This window comes from Arachis ipaensis, chromosome B1 (genome assembly GCF_059453495.1).
Source record: "Arachis ipaensis isolate K30076 ecotype BB chromosome B1, ASM5945349v1, whole genome shotgun sequence".
Classification (NCBI taxonomy): Eukaryota; Viridiplantae; Streptophyta; class Magnoliopsida; order Fabales; family Fabaceae; genus Arachis; species Arachis ipaensis.
Window position 1 is genome coordinate 67,384,991 of NC_142436.1, and position 17,104 is coordinate 67,402,094.

General features: G+C 33.7%; 1 pseudogene; it reads right to left on the minus strand.

Annotated features, from left to right (window-relative positions):
- Positions 1–16,537, minus strand: part of LOC148576911 (serine hydroxymethyltransferase 4 pseudogene) — a 42,242-nt pseudogene extending 25,705 nt beyond the window's left edge.
- Between the last annotated feature and the right edge of the window lie 567 nt (positions 16,538–17,104).

Here is a 17,104-nt window from a genome sequence, read left to right on the forward strand (position 1 = left end):
AATGGAGCTAGATTCAACCGCACATAGATAGAAAGTGGCATGATGCTTACACAAGCTCCCAAGTTACACATACAATCATGAAAAGTGTATCCATCAATACAACAAGACACTAAGCACGGTCCAGGGTCACCACATTTTCTTGGAATAGGTTCCATCAAGGAAGAAATTGAACTACCCAAGGATAATGTCTCCAATTCTCCTATCCTATCCTTGTGTGTACACAAGTCTTTCAAAAATTTTGCATACTTTGGAATTTGTTGAATAGCATCAAGGAGTGATATGGTTACCTCAACTTTTTTGAACACTTGAAGCATGTTCAAATCAAACTCCAGTGTCTTCTTCGCCTTTCTTCACTATGGAAGGAAATGGAATAAGAATTGACTCATCCACTATAGCTTTCCTCTTGGGTTCCTTGAGGTTTACTCCTTCTTTCTCATGCCTTTTGTCTACCACCTCTTCTTCATGTGGAGCTTCAACAACTACCTCTTCCTCATGAATTTCTCCCATGACCCTTGGAGGTCTCTTCTCTAATGTAGTCCCCGACCGTAGAGTGATGGCGTTGAGACCACCTCTTGGGTTTGGTTGGGGTTGGGATGGAAGGATAGAGGAACTTGAGGGTTGATTGGTGTTGTTATTGGGAGTTGGTGATTGGCTTGACATGTTCATCTTTAAAACATTGTTGGTGAGGTTGGCCAATTGAGTATTCAAGGCCTCGAATTGAGCCTTGTTGCTCTCATCTTGTTTTTTCATAGCGGCTCTAAGCTCATCAACTTGATTGTTGGAAGATGGAGGAGTTTGGTTTTGATTTTGTTGTCTATGGTGTGGTGCTTGGTACTTGGTGTAGTTGTTTTGGTTTTGGTTGGAGTGGCCTTGGTTGGCTTGGTAGTTGGTGTTGTTATGGTGGTATTGGGATGAAGATTGGTTGTTGTTGTGATGAGAAGAAGAGTTGTTCCACCTTTGGTTTTGATTGCTTCCTTGTGCATTATCTCTCCACCATTGATGTTGATTACCACCTTGATGGTAGTTGTTTTGACCTTGAGAAGGGTAGGGTGGACAGTTGTTGTAATTCACATTGGCTACCACAAGGGCATGTTCCTCTTGAATTTGATGGCATTGGTCGGTGTAATGTGTGGTGCTAGAGCACAAACCACAAATTCTAGGAGGGCCTTCAAGTTGAGCAACCGGAGGTGGGGCTTGGACGACTTGGATGGAGTAGTACTCCTTTTGATCCCTTTGGATTTGTGTAAGGATGGTGGTCATATCCCCAAGTGCCTTGGTTAGACTTGCTTCGGAGGGGGATGGTTCTACCACACCCTTGAGAGGATTACTTCTCACCCTTGTGTGTTGTGTAGCTTCGGCAACATCCTTTATCAAATTCCAAGCTTCTCCCTCCGTCTTGTTTTTCGAAAGCGAACCGCCACTAGAAGCGGTGAGCAATCTTCTATCTTCCACACAAAGACCTCCGGTAAAGTAGCTAATGAGCAAGTGAGTGGTCATTCCGTGGTGTGGACATGACTCCAATAGCCTCTTGAACCAAGACCAATACTCGTACAAAATCTCTTGGTCTCTTTGCATTATAACCGAAATCTCTTTCCAGATGTAGACGGTCTTCTCCGGTGGGAAGAACTTATCAAGAAACTCTCTTCTCAAGAAATTCCAATTAGTCACAATCTCACCCGTTAGCGAGTAGAACCATGTTTTTGCTTGCGCTTCAAGAGAGAAAGGGAAGGCAAAAACCATGATAGCTACCTCATCGGCTCCATGCCTTCGAGCCGTAGAATAAGCAACTTGAAAATCCTTCAAATGTCGGATGGGGTCTTGACCTGGTAACTCATGATACTTAGGAAGTAAATTTATCAAGCTACTCTTCAACTCAAAGTTTGGATCAAGGTAAGGATACCTTGCTTGCAATGGTTGAAGTATGATATCCGGAGCTCCTTGCTCATGCAAAGTGATCCGGTGTGGCTCCGCCATGTGTGGCTCACCTGTAGGATGCAAATATGTATTAGTAGTGTCAACAGAAGAATAGGAAGTAGTGGACTCCAAGTCATTCTCGGTGACGTCTAGTGATTCGGTATTTTCCTCAAGAGAGGCCGAAGTACTAGGCGTATAGTCCAACCGCTGTCTAGCTTGCCGAGTGTGTAACAAAGTTCTTTCGATCTCGGGATCAAAATTGGCTAAGCTAGAATTCGGTTGAGACCGAGTCATGAAACTTGAAAGTCATAGCACAAATGCAAAAGAAATCTAAACTATAGCTAAGTATTGAAAGAAGTAAAATATCTACAATATTCACATATTCACATAACCAATATCAAGGCATATGTTGCAACCATTTCCCGGCAACGGCGCCAAAAATTTGACAGGCTCCCAAGGGTGTATTGGTAAAGATTTTCTCTAATAAAACTACGTTGCAAGTATAGCTCTACCAACAACAATCCTCGGGGGTCAAATTTAGAGAGGGATTTGGTTGTCACAAGTTCAACCCCAATAGAAATAACCGAAGTATTCAAACCTCGGGTCGTCTCACAAGGAATGGGCAAACATGTGCTTCAACATTGGTTAGAAATCCGGGGTTGTGAGTTATGAGCATGAAAATAAATGGGAATCTTAACAAGCAAGTAATCTTAAATTGCAACAAACTAATTCAACTATCTAAGCAAAACATGAGCAATTCCAATGAACAAGCATCCTCTTTACCCTTAAATTCCAGCAAGCAAGCTCAATCAAGCCATTTACAAAAGAAAGCTTGCTGGGAAGAGGCCAAGAAAGGGGGCACTGACTGGCTCCTCTTTACCCTTGAGGTCATTCCTCTTGACAAGCTGGAAGAAGATGAAGAAAGTCATCAGCTACATGTCAGTAGTTTTCCTTTCTTATTTATTTCAATAAAGGAGTTAAGTAGATTTCTCTGTATTGCAAAGAGCTAAGTTTGGTGTTGCACACCAAAGAAATTAAGGGGTGAATGTTGGATGCTAAGTTTGGTGTTCAACCAAAAATTTCATTAAGAACACATTGCACCCTCAGCATGACTAGTATCGGCTCCAAACAATCAGAGAAACTACTTAATAATTGTTATGTTTCTAGTTTTTAGTTTGTTTTCTAGTTCATAGTTTGTTTTCTAGTTCATAGTTTATTTTCTTAATAAAAGTACTTGATGTTTCATGCACGTATTTATTCTGCTGCATATAGAAGTAGGCAAGGAACTAAGTTTGGTGTTCCCACACCAACTTAGGTTCAGAGAATTACAAGCATACATGCATGCTAACTGTTTCTCAAGTGCTTGGGAAATAAGCAACTTTCAATATCCTTTGTAGGAAGTCATTCAATCTCTTGGAGGGAAAGATACATCATCATGTGGATGGACAAAGGAAGGATATGGAACCCAACAATGATAATGACACAGAGGAAACAAATGGACTCCAAGAGGTTGTATTATTCTTTGAATGACTTTAGCTTAAATATGCTAATTGAAAGTGCAAATGTGCCCTGTTGATTAGTGTCCTATTAGATTTATTTACTGTCGGTTTCTTTTCATGCTGTTGTGGCTTGCTAGTTTAAGTGCTTGATTCACTTTCATCTTACTTGAATTATATGCTTTGTTCCACATGCTTGAATAAAAGAAAAATTACTGTGAAACAGAGAAAGAGTAAAAGTCTGGTTTAATATGAGACAGAATAAGGTTATGTGGTGGTATGTGCTGGTTCATTAGTTGATTTATGAATAAGGTTAGAGGTTGGCATGACTTTGTGATGTGAACTTGAGTTACATTTCATGAGACTTGACAAATGAAAGAGGTCCATAATAAAAGAAAGAAAATACAAGAAAAAAAAGAAACAAAAAGAAATAAACAAGGCTGGGCACCAATGGCTTGAGATTTGGATATAAGGCTGTGATGTTCTTGTACAAAGATAAGCTTGGATAACTAGGTTCTAAGGGGTGCTTCATTACCCGGCAACTTGGGTTAACTAACCCGGGATTGCCAACTGAAAGTCCACCATTAAGACCTACTTTGAGACAAAGCATTTAGTGACCCAGAGGTGCTGGGCATCAATTTCCAAAGAACAAAACAAGCTAAATGCCTGTGATGTGTGTGTGCTAAGGAGAGGCTTGAGCAAGTAAGCCCATACACTACAAGAATAAGGCCGATTAGCTACAACAAAAACAGTCAGAAAATCATCACTAATCTAACGCAAAATATAATTTGTGACAGATTAGCTACCGTCTAGCAACCAATACTTTCCTCGCTAATTACAAGTCACAGATCAGTGAGGCAAACACATTAGTCGCTAATTCATCGGAAAAGTTTTTTAGGGACCGAATAGATAGTCGCAAATCCATCACTAAATTAAAAGCTAATTCCATAGAAGAAATAGACTAACACGTAGTCACTAATTAGCGTCAAACTCTAGCGCAGTAAACTCATCGCTAAATCAAAACTAACTTCGTAGACAAAATGGAATGCTTAGTTGACGCTAATTAGTGACGATTTTTTCCGAACCTAACTCGTCGCAAATTGTTCGCTAATACGATCGCAAATCTATCACAATTTGTAGCAAATCTATAGCTAATCTTTAAAAATCCTTAATTAAATTTGTAGGAATTTTGTCACTAAGCCAAAGCCAATCTAAATGAGAAAGCAAAGTTCCGAAGTAGTCGCTAATTTGCTAGAAAATATGTATTTAATTAGTTGCAATACTATTGCAAATGTCATTGCAAATTCCTTTTAAACTAGTAACAAATTGATAAATATTTCACACTACAAGAAAAATTGGCTTTTGCTACACTTTTAAAGCGTGCCAAAAATGCAAAAAAATATAGTGATATCTTTTCACCACGCTTTTAAAGCATGCCAAAAAGTGGATATACAACAACGCTTTTAGAAACGTGCCAATTGAGTTGGTTTTGGCCACGCTTCGAAAGCGTGCCAATAGGAGACATAGCCACACTTTTGAAGGGAGAAAATAAGAAATATAAAAAGAATTGATTTTTTTATTAATTTACATGAATTATTTACATGCTATAATTATAATTTAAAAAATTACAATTCTATAATAAAACTAATAATTTAATTTACATACTGCAAATGTAATGCCAATAAGCCATAACAACCTCTTTGTTTCAAGCTGAAATATGAAGAAAAATACCTGACCCATTTTTAGTAAATTTACCGAGAAACCATTAATTAAGTGTTGATTACTTCATCAGTTCTGCATAGTTCTGCATATTACAAAAAAAACACAAATCAATAGAAAAATAAAAAAAAAATTGTCCATACATGAAGTCACAGAACTAACCAAACTAACCCATGATACAGAATTTCATAAATGGCTTCATACAAGATGATCACCAAAAAAGTAGCAAGAAATTCAACAAAAAAGAAAAGAAAAAAAATTCATAATCATAAAATCCAACAATAGTCAAAATCAAAAGTACTGTACTACACTACACAACATCATGTGATTTTTGTTTGCATGCAAAAGAAATTAATCAAGATAAACAACAGAATCAAATAGAAGAAAACAAGATGAGAAAATTATATGAAATTATTATCAAGAGAGAAAAAGAAGTGCAAAACAATTAGTATAAATTAAACAAAAGGCATAAAGTGATGATGATGATGATATAGAATCTTGGATATGTGTGATATATAAATACATGTGTTGTTTAACTCATTTTCAATTACTAATCAATTCCTTTGTAATCCGATCATATCTCGTATGTCCTTATTCAATAGAACAATTTTATCACTTAAACATTCAACTTAAATTCTTGTTACTTCTTTACTCCCCACCGCTTAGTCCCGTACAACAAAATGACGAAAGTTAACTTTAAAATAATGAGCAAATATGAGTTTACATTCTAAATTCAGTGTATATGTCCTTTCTATACACAATTAAGGGTAGTCCACGCCTCACAACTGTTTAAAACATACCTAACATATGTGTATATAACTTTTCTCCAACATCCTAAATACCTACTATCATATTTGTTTCCACGAGAAAATAGAAAGAGAAAATTCCATGACTTTGAAATTAGTTCATATACTCAAACCACAAGTGAATAGAATACAGTTTATTATTTTATGGTTAAGTTTTGCACCCGATATAGTGATAAGTTCTTATAGAAATAAAATTGATGAACTACTCCTAAATTTTAGAATTAAACATATTAATTCCAAATAAAATGATTACTCCATAATTTTGTAAAAATATAATTTGGTAGAGGAATTAATTAAACTATTTAAAATTTTAAAAGATTAATTTATCCTTTTGTTTTATAAGAGACTCATTTGCTTAATATTTTAAAAGAGAGAAATTAAACAATCAATTTTCTTTAATTACTCACTAATTTGTGAAGCAAAAATATAAAAGGGACCGTTTAGGTTCTTACTCTTAAGAAAAATCCTCCATCCATTAGACTAGCAACTTTTAAAACAATTTATCTCACCTCTATAATAGGAGGAACCAATGGTCTTTTCCATTTCAACTCTTTGGTTAAGAAGTCCAATTTTTTCTCTTCATTCCACTCACTGTATGTACCCATTCTCAAGTACTTGGTAATTGCATCAACTGTTTCAGAATGTCTAGTAGATTCCTATGACAGATCTAATTTTCAGGGCACATGTGATCATAAAAGGAAAAATGAGCAACATATTATTCATACCTGATGAAAATCAAGCTTCATTAACATCATTCCAAAGGTAGAAACTCTTCGAATTAAGTCAGCTAGTCGACCATCAGCTAGCACTGCAGGTCCACATGATTGCTGAGGAAATCGAGAGTTAAAATAAAACTTTGAAAGGACAACTTTGAAGGGTATATATAACTATTTGAGTCCTTACCCCACAGCTTAAGCGTTTAGGAGATAGAATTCACGCATGGTATCAAAGCCTATAACAGAAATTGTTTCTCATTCTTCTAAGTATTAATTGAATTTAACATAGGTTACATGTGGTATGTGTATTGTCAAAGCTTAAAACTCAAGAAAAAGACTATTGTGAGATTACATATTAAATATATAACCATTTATGATCATGTACCTCTACCAATAGCTTAAGCTTTTGGGGTAAGATATTTCATTATAGGATGAAAAGTAGCAGTAGGAGAAAGCACCAGAGATTCATAACAGAGGAGCAGAGGTTCCAAAAGCTGATCTGTTGTTTCATAAAAATCAGATGGATTTTGCTCACATGGACAATCCTCTAAAAGAAACTCTAACCGACTTTGAGTTCTTTAAAGCTAAACACATGGAATAGAAAATGAATTCGTTCACTACAATATTATAAATTATAAACTAATTATTTCAATTACTTGCTAAAGACAAAACTGAAAATCAACAAGTTTACATAATAATATAGATAAATGCATTAACTTTAAGGTGAAAATTTGCATACAGTTGTCTGCATGTGAAATTGATAGTTGAAGATTATTAGATGACAATTTCGTCAAATATATCAAATCATCTAGCGGTTCTTATCTGTTAACTTTACATAGAGATAATTGTAGTTTCTACCTAAATTTAATGGATCATCATAAATTAACCTTTTATGGACAATTATAAATCTATTTGTGAAATAAAAGTCAAATAGGAATGCCATTCACTCTTTATTAAGAATTAATCGTGCAACAAGTTCTATGATTAGTTAATGATTCGTCACAATCACAAACATCCATAATCTTTCAAGTAAGGGAAAAATTAAGCCAAACCATATGAGACAAGAGAGGAATGGTAGCAGATATTTATATTCTCTAGGCCTCAAAAGTGGGATCTTCTTAACTGTACGGCCAACTTCAACACCCTTAGATTCATAAGCCTGCAGTTGATTATACTCAAACACGGTCTTATCCCACTGCTTTCTGTAATCATTGTCCATATAGAAGTTTCTTAGCATCTCAGATAAAATATCATTGAATATAGTCACGCTCAAATAATTAAAATCAATTAAAATCAATAACAATTAACAAATTAAAAAAAATTACAGTAGCAGGCTGGCAGCAGCTAGCACTGAAAAACAACAAATCAATAGCAAGAACAAATTAATAGCAAGAAATAGCAACAACAAATAATAGCAGTAGTGCAATGAAGAACAGAGAAACAATAGCAAGAACAACAAATAATAGCAAGAACAGAGATCGAAAATCAAGAAGCAAAAAATAGCAAGAAGAGATTGAATCAGAAATTGAAGAACCAACCTGACTCTCCATTCTTGATGAGTTGATGATGGAGTGGCAAAGTGCAGGGAGGACCACGGAAAGAGAGAGGCGCTACGAGGACGACGGCGTCCTGCACTGCTGATGGAGAGTTGCTATGGCCTGTGTGGAGAACGACGACGTGTTGCTGGCCTGCTACTGCGTGGAGCCTTGCCAGGGAGGACGACGGAGAGAGAGAGAGGTGCTACGAGGAATGGGGGAAGAGGAAAGGGTCGCGGGACACGAGCAAGGGTTGGTGCCGTCCGGCGAAGTCAATGGCGGAGGAGAGGGAGGAGTTTTAATGCTGTGAGAAATGAGGGGATGAGGATTTTCGGCGCTGAGGATTGGAGAGTGAAGAGGGAGTTAGGGTTACTAGTGCGCCTACGCATTTCACTCATTTGGGAGTGAGTGGGGTTGTGTTTGGGGGGAATTTAGATGTTTTAAATTTTAAATTTTTATTTTAGAGGGTAAAATCTTATTCTTTATTTTTGAATAGATTTTTTTATATTTTTTTTGTTTTTTATTTATGTATAAATGATAAAAAATTATATTTTATTTTTTAAAATAAAATTTAAAATTTAGAGAATTTAAATCCTTTTAGAAAAGAGAATTGTGAACGGTGTGATTAATTTAAAAATTTTTAAGAGAACTAGTTCTTAATAGTAATTTAGTATAATTATAATATTATAATATATTAAAATTATTTTAAAAATATCAAATATTTATTTATTAATTTATTAATGAGTTAAAATAATTATTTTAATTTAAAATATAAAATTATTTAATTATTTTATTTTTCATAAAATTAAATTTAAATTTTAATTATTTAAATTAATTTTTTTTATTTTTATTATCTTACAATTATTTACATTTTAATTATGTATAATTTATTAAAAAATTATTTAAAAGTCTTAATTAAATAAGGTTAATTTAAAAGAAATTTAATTTAGTTTATTTTAATATTTTAAAAATAAAATTTTTGAATAAATGAAATCATTTCTAACTAATTTATCAAAAACAAAAAAAAATGATAAGAGCCATGGGAGAAAGAAATTACATAGAACATCCTATATAAGAAGTGAAGTTAATGCGTAATGTACGTGTTCAGTATAAAAAAAAGTAGTAAAGATTTTTATTAGTGAAGAATTTTTAACAATAATAATATATTAACAAATTTGTGGTTTAATTGGAAAAAAATTAAGAAAAAGCTTTTGATTTGAATTGTTTGAAATGTTTTAGAATTTACATCTTGCTAGAATATTATAAATTATTAATTATTAAAAATTAGCTAGTTAATTATTAGTCACAATTTTGGTACTTTAATAATTGGATTTGGATCCTCTAAAATTTGAATTACACTTTAGAGAGTAAAGTGTGATCTCTCACCATTAATTTCATAAGTGGAACCAAGAATAAATATGAAAGAGAAACTATTCAAGGGTAGAAGATCACACTTTACTCTCTAAAGTAAAATTCAAACTTTAAAGGATCCAAATCCTTAATTATTCTCTCGTTTAAAATTGCTTTAGATTAGTGACAAAATTGTGACAAATTACATTAGCGTGTTTGGCAAATTTATTTTAAATTTTTCATGAATTTATATAGAGGTTAGTGATTAGTAGCAACATGAAATAAGAACAGAATAAGGACTAACATTTTTTCTGACAAATTAGTAGCAACATGAAATAAATGAGAAAAGTATATCGGTTGCTAAACGGTCGCTAATTCCTCACTAAATAAGCTTTTGATTAGTGACTCAATTGCGACCAATTATTTCTAAAATTTTTTCGATCAACTTTGGATTTGTTATAACTCTGCGACGGATTTCCAACGAGATTAGCGAGTAATTTGCTACAAAATAGGTAGGATATAGCTTTTGCTTTGTGACAAGATTGCAGTTGCCAAGTCACTAGCTAAATTAAACTTGCGACAACTTAGCGACAAATGTATTTCGCCCGCTAATCAGCGACTTGAAATCAGCGAACGAAGTGTGTCAGTTGTTAAACGGTTGCAAATTTCTTGCAACTTAGGTCATAGGCACTCAATATCCGTATTTCCACTTTAGCGACTAATTAGCAAGGAACACTTTCCTAGTTGAATGATATATCCGTTGCGACGAGTTAGCGACGACTGTTTCTGTCGCTACCCTAATTTTTAATTTTACAATATTATGCGACAAATTAGCGAGAAACGAATTGCTCGCTAAAAATAAAAACTTTGGCGACAAATTAGCTAGGAATTTGTCCATCGCAGAATGCATTTCAAGTCTTTGTGATAGATTAGCTAGGGACATTGTTCCTCACTAATTAGAGTTTTTCACACAAAGTTTATTTAGCGACGAACTAGTGTGTGAATTGTTTCTCGCTAATTGTATATCAAACACTTGCGATGGAATAGTGACAATAATATCCCTCGCTACTTTACTTTTATTCGATTGAACTCCTAAGTGACTGATTTGCTAGAACATTGTCACTCGCTAATTAATTTGTGAGAAATTAGCGAGGAAATTTTCCTCGCTCTTTTTTTAGCTACAAAAGTCAATCTGTGAGAAACAAACTTACTCGTAAATCTCTCGCTAATCAGTCATTTTTCTCAAGTTCGGGTATTTTGTGACCGTTGATTAATTTTGTCGTTAGTGCGTCGCTAATTCCTCGCAAGTTAGTGACGGATTAGTGACAAAAAATATTTCTCGCAAAAATTTGTCGCTAATTTGTCAAATTCTTGTAGTGATAGGGGTGTTTCAACACCTAGCATCTTAAAACCAACTGGGGCGGGAATGCTGGCTGAAAGCTTACTCTAAAAAGCTGTCTTACCACAAAGCATTAAGCCTCAGCTAAGCAATAAATCTCAATCAAAAGAAAGAGAACAAGAAAAAAAAAGCTAAGGACCAAGCAGTAACAAGTCTCATTTTTTGTGTAATTCAAGTAAGGATCTAAAGGAGTATTGATGTCTCAGCCACAGAATAAAAATCTCTAAGATACCATGCATGAAAACCCCATTAACCAGTATTGAATGTTTTCCAAATAAAGACTTATACTCTTCTCTTCTCTGTCTTCATTCATTCTCATTCTGTCTTACTTCTTGCTTGGGGACAAGCAAGATTTAAGTTTGGTGTTATGATGACAAGTCATCTTAGGCTAGTTTTACAAGCCTTTTTCATTAGTTTTTACTTGGTTTTCATGCATTTTTTAGGCCATAAGTAAGTGTTTGAGTGAGAATTTCATGCTTGTCTTGATTCAATCAAACATTGGTAATTTTATGCATTTTCATTAGATTTCTTGTAAGATTTAGTTGATAATATGAATGATGCAAGATTTGATGATTATGCCAAGGTTTTAATGTATCTGTTTGGTTGATGACAGGTGAAAAGATGAAGAAAAAGAATCAGAAAGTACAAAATAAGCTCAAAAGAAGAATTCTGAACACATTTTGAAGTTTGAGCATGCTTTGGAGCCTTAGGCCACACTTTTAAAAGCGTGACCCATGATTTAAACAAGGAGAGCGCTCTTGGTGCAAGAACGCTACGCGCACGTGTACAGAACGCACACGCGTCGGGCAAGGAATTTTGAAGACCCACGCGTACGCGTGCATGACGCGTACGCGTGGATGTGATCAGCACTCAGTTGCAAAGAGAGCGCTAAGTTATCTGAATGAGCATTTTCGAGCAAATTTAAAGTTGGAATTGAAGTTTTGCGACCGTCGCGCACGCATACATGACGCGCACGCGTACATGATGCGCACGCGTTGATATGACATTTCTGAAGAACCACGCGTATGCGTAGGGGACGTGTACGCGTGGGGAGCGCTCATATTGCGAACGCTACGCTCGTTTGGAAAGCGCTACAAGGGACGCGCAAGCGTATAGCACACGTACGCGTCACAAGCTCAAAATCTGAAGGTCACGCGTATGCATAGGTGACGCGTATGCGTGGATGGGACAAAATGCAAAAAGGACGCGCACGCGTAGAGGACGCGTACGCGTGGGTATAAAAGTGCTCCGTTCTCTATTTGAACGCTACGCTCTCCTAGAAGTGCAATTCTGGCTCAATTGATCTGATTCCAAGCCCATTGAAACTTCAAAGCAAGCAAAGCCCATTGACATCACTCAAAAGCACAAGAAACAGTTAGAATAGAAATTTTATTTGAATTGTAATTTGTTTTCAATTTCAATTTCATTTGTAATTTAGGAATGCCTATAAAAAGGATTTGGTTCACAGCTAGTGAAAAGGCTTCACGGACAGTAGGATGCATTAGTGGTAGGCAGCAGTAGGAGTAGGAGTAGGAGTAGAATAGAAGGCTCTCTGATACACTTTTTCCTTTTCTGCATTTTCATATTTCATCTATATTGAATTCAGTTCACTTTTATTGTAATTTCAATTTCCTGCATCTCTACTCTTCTGCAATTTTCATTTCTGCCAATTTTACCTTTCTGTTCCTATTGCTTTCAAATTTCTTTCACGTAATTTTAATCTTCTGCAATTGTTTTGAGTTTTGATTTTCTGCTTCATTTAATTTTTCAGCACCCAATTCCCTTTACATTTGCTGTAATTTACGTTTCTTGCTCTTTAAGTTTTTGCCAATTTACCTTATGCACTTTATACCTTCTGCAATTTACATTATGTGAATACAATTTTACCCAATTCACCACTGTTAGCTTAACTAGACTAATTACCTCACTAAAATTGTTTGATCCATCAATCCCTGTGGGATCGACCTCACTTCTGTGAGTTTTACTACTTGATGCGACCCGATACACTTGTCGATGAGTTTGTGTGGAATCATTTTTTCCTCATCAAATATCTTCGCCGGTTTTCAAAATTCGAATTAATAACCGTTCCACACTTGTTTCCTTGACGCTTTGCATTGCTGCCTCTGTCAATTACGCCTTTGACCAAATATGCCCAATAATATCGTATCAGTTACAACGTTCCTTGCATTATTCAAAATTTCTTCTTAGATAATATTTTTTTTGCCTAACATAATGTAATGATTGAAAGTGTGAAAACTTAGTTATTTATTGACAGCTCCTATTGACATTTATCTTACTTTTGACAAGTTGAGGGTATCAATTAATATTTATCTTATCTTTTGACCTATTGACATTAAGAGTGTCAAGTGCCTTTAAGTTGATACCTTTATCACATATTTGCTTGAAAAATTAAATGCTAGCCATTAATAGACTTAACAAAATTCCTAAGTCTATAAAAGTTTTTACATTGATAGTTGAATATCTATCTGTTAATGGAATTTGTTCTTTCTATATGAAGCTTCTAAACATATCAAATGGTATATGTTCTAACTTTTGGCAACATTAAATATATGTCAATTGACCTTTGTCTTAACTTTTGACATTTTAGTTGAGAGTTTTTGACACATACCCTTTCATTATTCCAATTGACATTATTAATTGACACAATTTTTCTAACTTCATAAGTAACAGAATCTTAACTTCGTGAAGTCGTTTAATTTCTTTTATATGTTAAGCTCTAAGTGTCAATTAGATTTGATAAAAATTCTAATCCTATAAAATCTCCACACTAACATTCTAATAGTTTTGACTCCAAGCACCAATAGCCTCAACAGAATTTCTAAGTCAATTAGACTTTTGTACTTATGAATTACATACCCAAATGTTAATGAGAAATTTTTTTTTCATAATTTTAAACTTAATGCATATTATTTTTTAAAAATAAAACTATAACAATATAAATAAAATAATTAGAACTAAAAGACAAAAAAGTAGAAATTTAAAAGATAAAAAAATGAAAAAGAGAAAGCAAAGAAGCTTAGGATGAATAAGAAAACAAAAAGAGATAGAGAAACAGAGAAAAAAAAATGAAAAAAAAGATTATGGTGAATAAGAAAGAAAAAAGAGATAGAGAAATAGAGAAAGAAGAGAGAAAAGAAAAAATAAAATTAAGAATGAGAAAAATATGGAAAGACAATAGAAAAACAAAGAAAATGAGATAATCTTTTGTAATAAATTATCCCTTATTTGTAGAAAAGTTATTTACCTTGTACTTCAGAAATTTTTTTCCGATCATCGTTTACATGGTTTATTCAATGAGATGTAGACATTTGATGATCATTTAATCTTTCTTTTATCATCTCTTTATACTTTTTTCTTTCTCAGCTTCCAACAGTTCAATTCGTCTAATATTTTTAGCAAGTTCAGTCATGTCATAATATTGTTGGTTTACAAACTTCTTCCTAATTTCAAATTTCAATCAATTTATGGTCATTTTGACAACTTCAGATTCTGGAACTAGAGTAAAGCATCTATTTCTCATGTTTCTGAATCTAGCTAAATACTCATCAATTGATTCCTTTATCTTGCGTTTAATCAAGAACAAATCACTTAAATGGATTATATTCTTAATTCACTACAAAAAAATTGTTTATGAAAATCTCTTTCTAACTGCATCTAAGAGTGAATTGAATTTGGTTTTAGGTTAGAAAACCATGTAAAGGCATTTCTTGTCAATGAGGGGGAAATAATTTCATCTTTAAATACTCATTTGACGCTACCTTATTGATTTTGACAGTATAACGAGCAATGTGTTCTACTGACAATTTTTCATCTTCCCCAGAGAATGTAGTTAATGACTTAGAAAAATTTTATCCCTCAGGAAATTCAGTTTCTTGGATAATTTTAGGAAAATGAGACATAAACTAAGATTGATTTGCAAATCCAACTCTAAATCCCAATGTTTTCAGTATTTGTTCAACCACTTGATTGACCTCTTGCCCCAATATTATTTTGTTCAACAAATTTATTAACACTTTGTTGTAGTTCAGTATCATCTTTTATTATATTACCATCATTTTAATCTTCTTTACCCAAATGCATATCATGTTCAGGAGAATTTTGTTTTGTATTTCTCCATTGTACTTCAATGAAATCATTTTGATTTTCCTTCATACTAATTATTTTAACAATTTGGTTTACTTTATAGATTAATTGCTCATACTTAGTATTTGTTGACTCAATAAAAGGATTAAGTATTTTTGTCATATGACGAGTCAATATATTAGCCAAATTATAATGATTTTCATTTATCTGTTGATGACATTCTGCCAATGTATCAACTATAACCATAGGATTTTTTGATGGCAAATGTATTTGATGTATTAGAAAAAACTAGACTTGTATTGTGTAATGTAAGAATAATTATCCCTTGTGCTCACATTTGAAAGAGTAGGCAATATACCAAGTAAAGTTTGTGAGCCTAAAGTTGCAAATTTTTTCGTGGTAGAACTGACACATGAGTTTTAGTAGGCATGGTTTGCAATTTGTGAGTATACATGATTAATCAAATCTTGTGTTACTCTGGAGGGGACAAACCCCAATGGCAAGCCATTAGAAGGTCACCCCATAGTGTTTGTAGAGATGCATTTAACCCATGATGGGCATGGACAACGCCATCATGCCTCACCGACAATAAGGTAGTCTCTGTGGTGTGACAGATGGAAATATTTTCAACTACTTTTCCTCTTTCATCACTGGAAGTAAAAAAATATGGTGCAGATAAATTTGACGTATCAATTGTTGCTATTTTTCCAGTATCAAACAATTTTACCACTACGTAACTTCTTGCAAGTTTGAAATTTTTTTGACAAAACAACTATTTATTGACAATGTCCCACCGGATGTGCAAATTTGTTTTACTCGATTTTTGGTTCCATTGTTAATAACAAATAAATTAATAACTTTTGAGTTTTGTTTCACAATCTTAATTCAAGGAGCAAAAATGACTACTCTTGTGGGTGCCTCAAGGTCTCAATTGTAGTTTCAAAAATAAAATTAAAGATAAAAAAATATGCAAGGTGCTGGAAACAAAGTAAAATGCAAAAATTAAAAGAGAAAGGAAGAAGAAGATGAAGAAGAACAAATAAAAAGTAATAAAGAACATTAATTAAAAATAGAAAATAAAGTACAAGTTTGAGTTCAAACTTTAGAGGAATTACTTAAGATTCTCAGTTTTACTCTGTGATGCCAGAGAGGTTGAGAGTATTTTTGGATTTCTAAGTATTTTCCAAGAAGAATTGAACTGATTACAACGTTTGCTCAAAACTCTATTTATAGACTAACCTAATATCAATTGATAGTTACTTCTATAATATCTTCATCGATTTTCAAATTCGAATAAATAATCGGTTTTCATTGCTACATCTGGCAGTTACGCTTTTGACCAAGTATGCCCAATAATATCGTGTCAATTACAACCTCCCTTGCATTATTTTCTTTATAGATAATATTTTCTTTTACCTAACATCTTCACAACGAGGTCGTAGATCTCAGGGTTGACGGTGGCCACGGGTGTGTTACCCCAAATGTTCATGGGATCCATGATTCTGATGTGTGAATGAGAGGGAAGAGAGGTAAGAAGCAGTTAGTGCTGTTGTGGTGAGTGTCGGAGAGAAGTGCATTGTAACCACCTCAGCACTAAAAGGGGTGACTTATAGCTGGAAATATGTTCAGAGACTATTATACCGTCCAGAACTGAATCTTGGGACCACTGGTGCAATTGGAACTTCGAGGGCCAAAATAAGTAACTCCATGAATCTCAGGGACCATTATGGGAATTTACTTTCCCATGATATTATGCATACTGACACGGATATGACACAATATGGAACACACGAACATAGGAATTTTAAATTTTTATAAGACAAGGGACACGGCATATATATAAAATATAAAATATTTTTTTAGTTAAATTATAATGATATTTTGATATATTATTGATACTAAAATATAAATTAATTATTTAATTATTATCTTTATTTTATTATATGAATTATTTAAAATATTTTTTGTTTTAATCATTAATAATATATATTATTTTTAAACTCATTTTAAGAATATACATTCAAAATAAGGATGGATACGCTGACACGTGATAGTATTTAGGTAT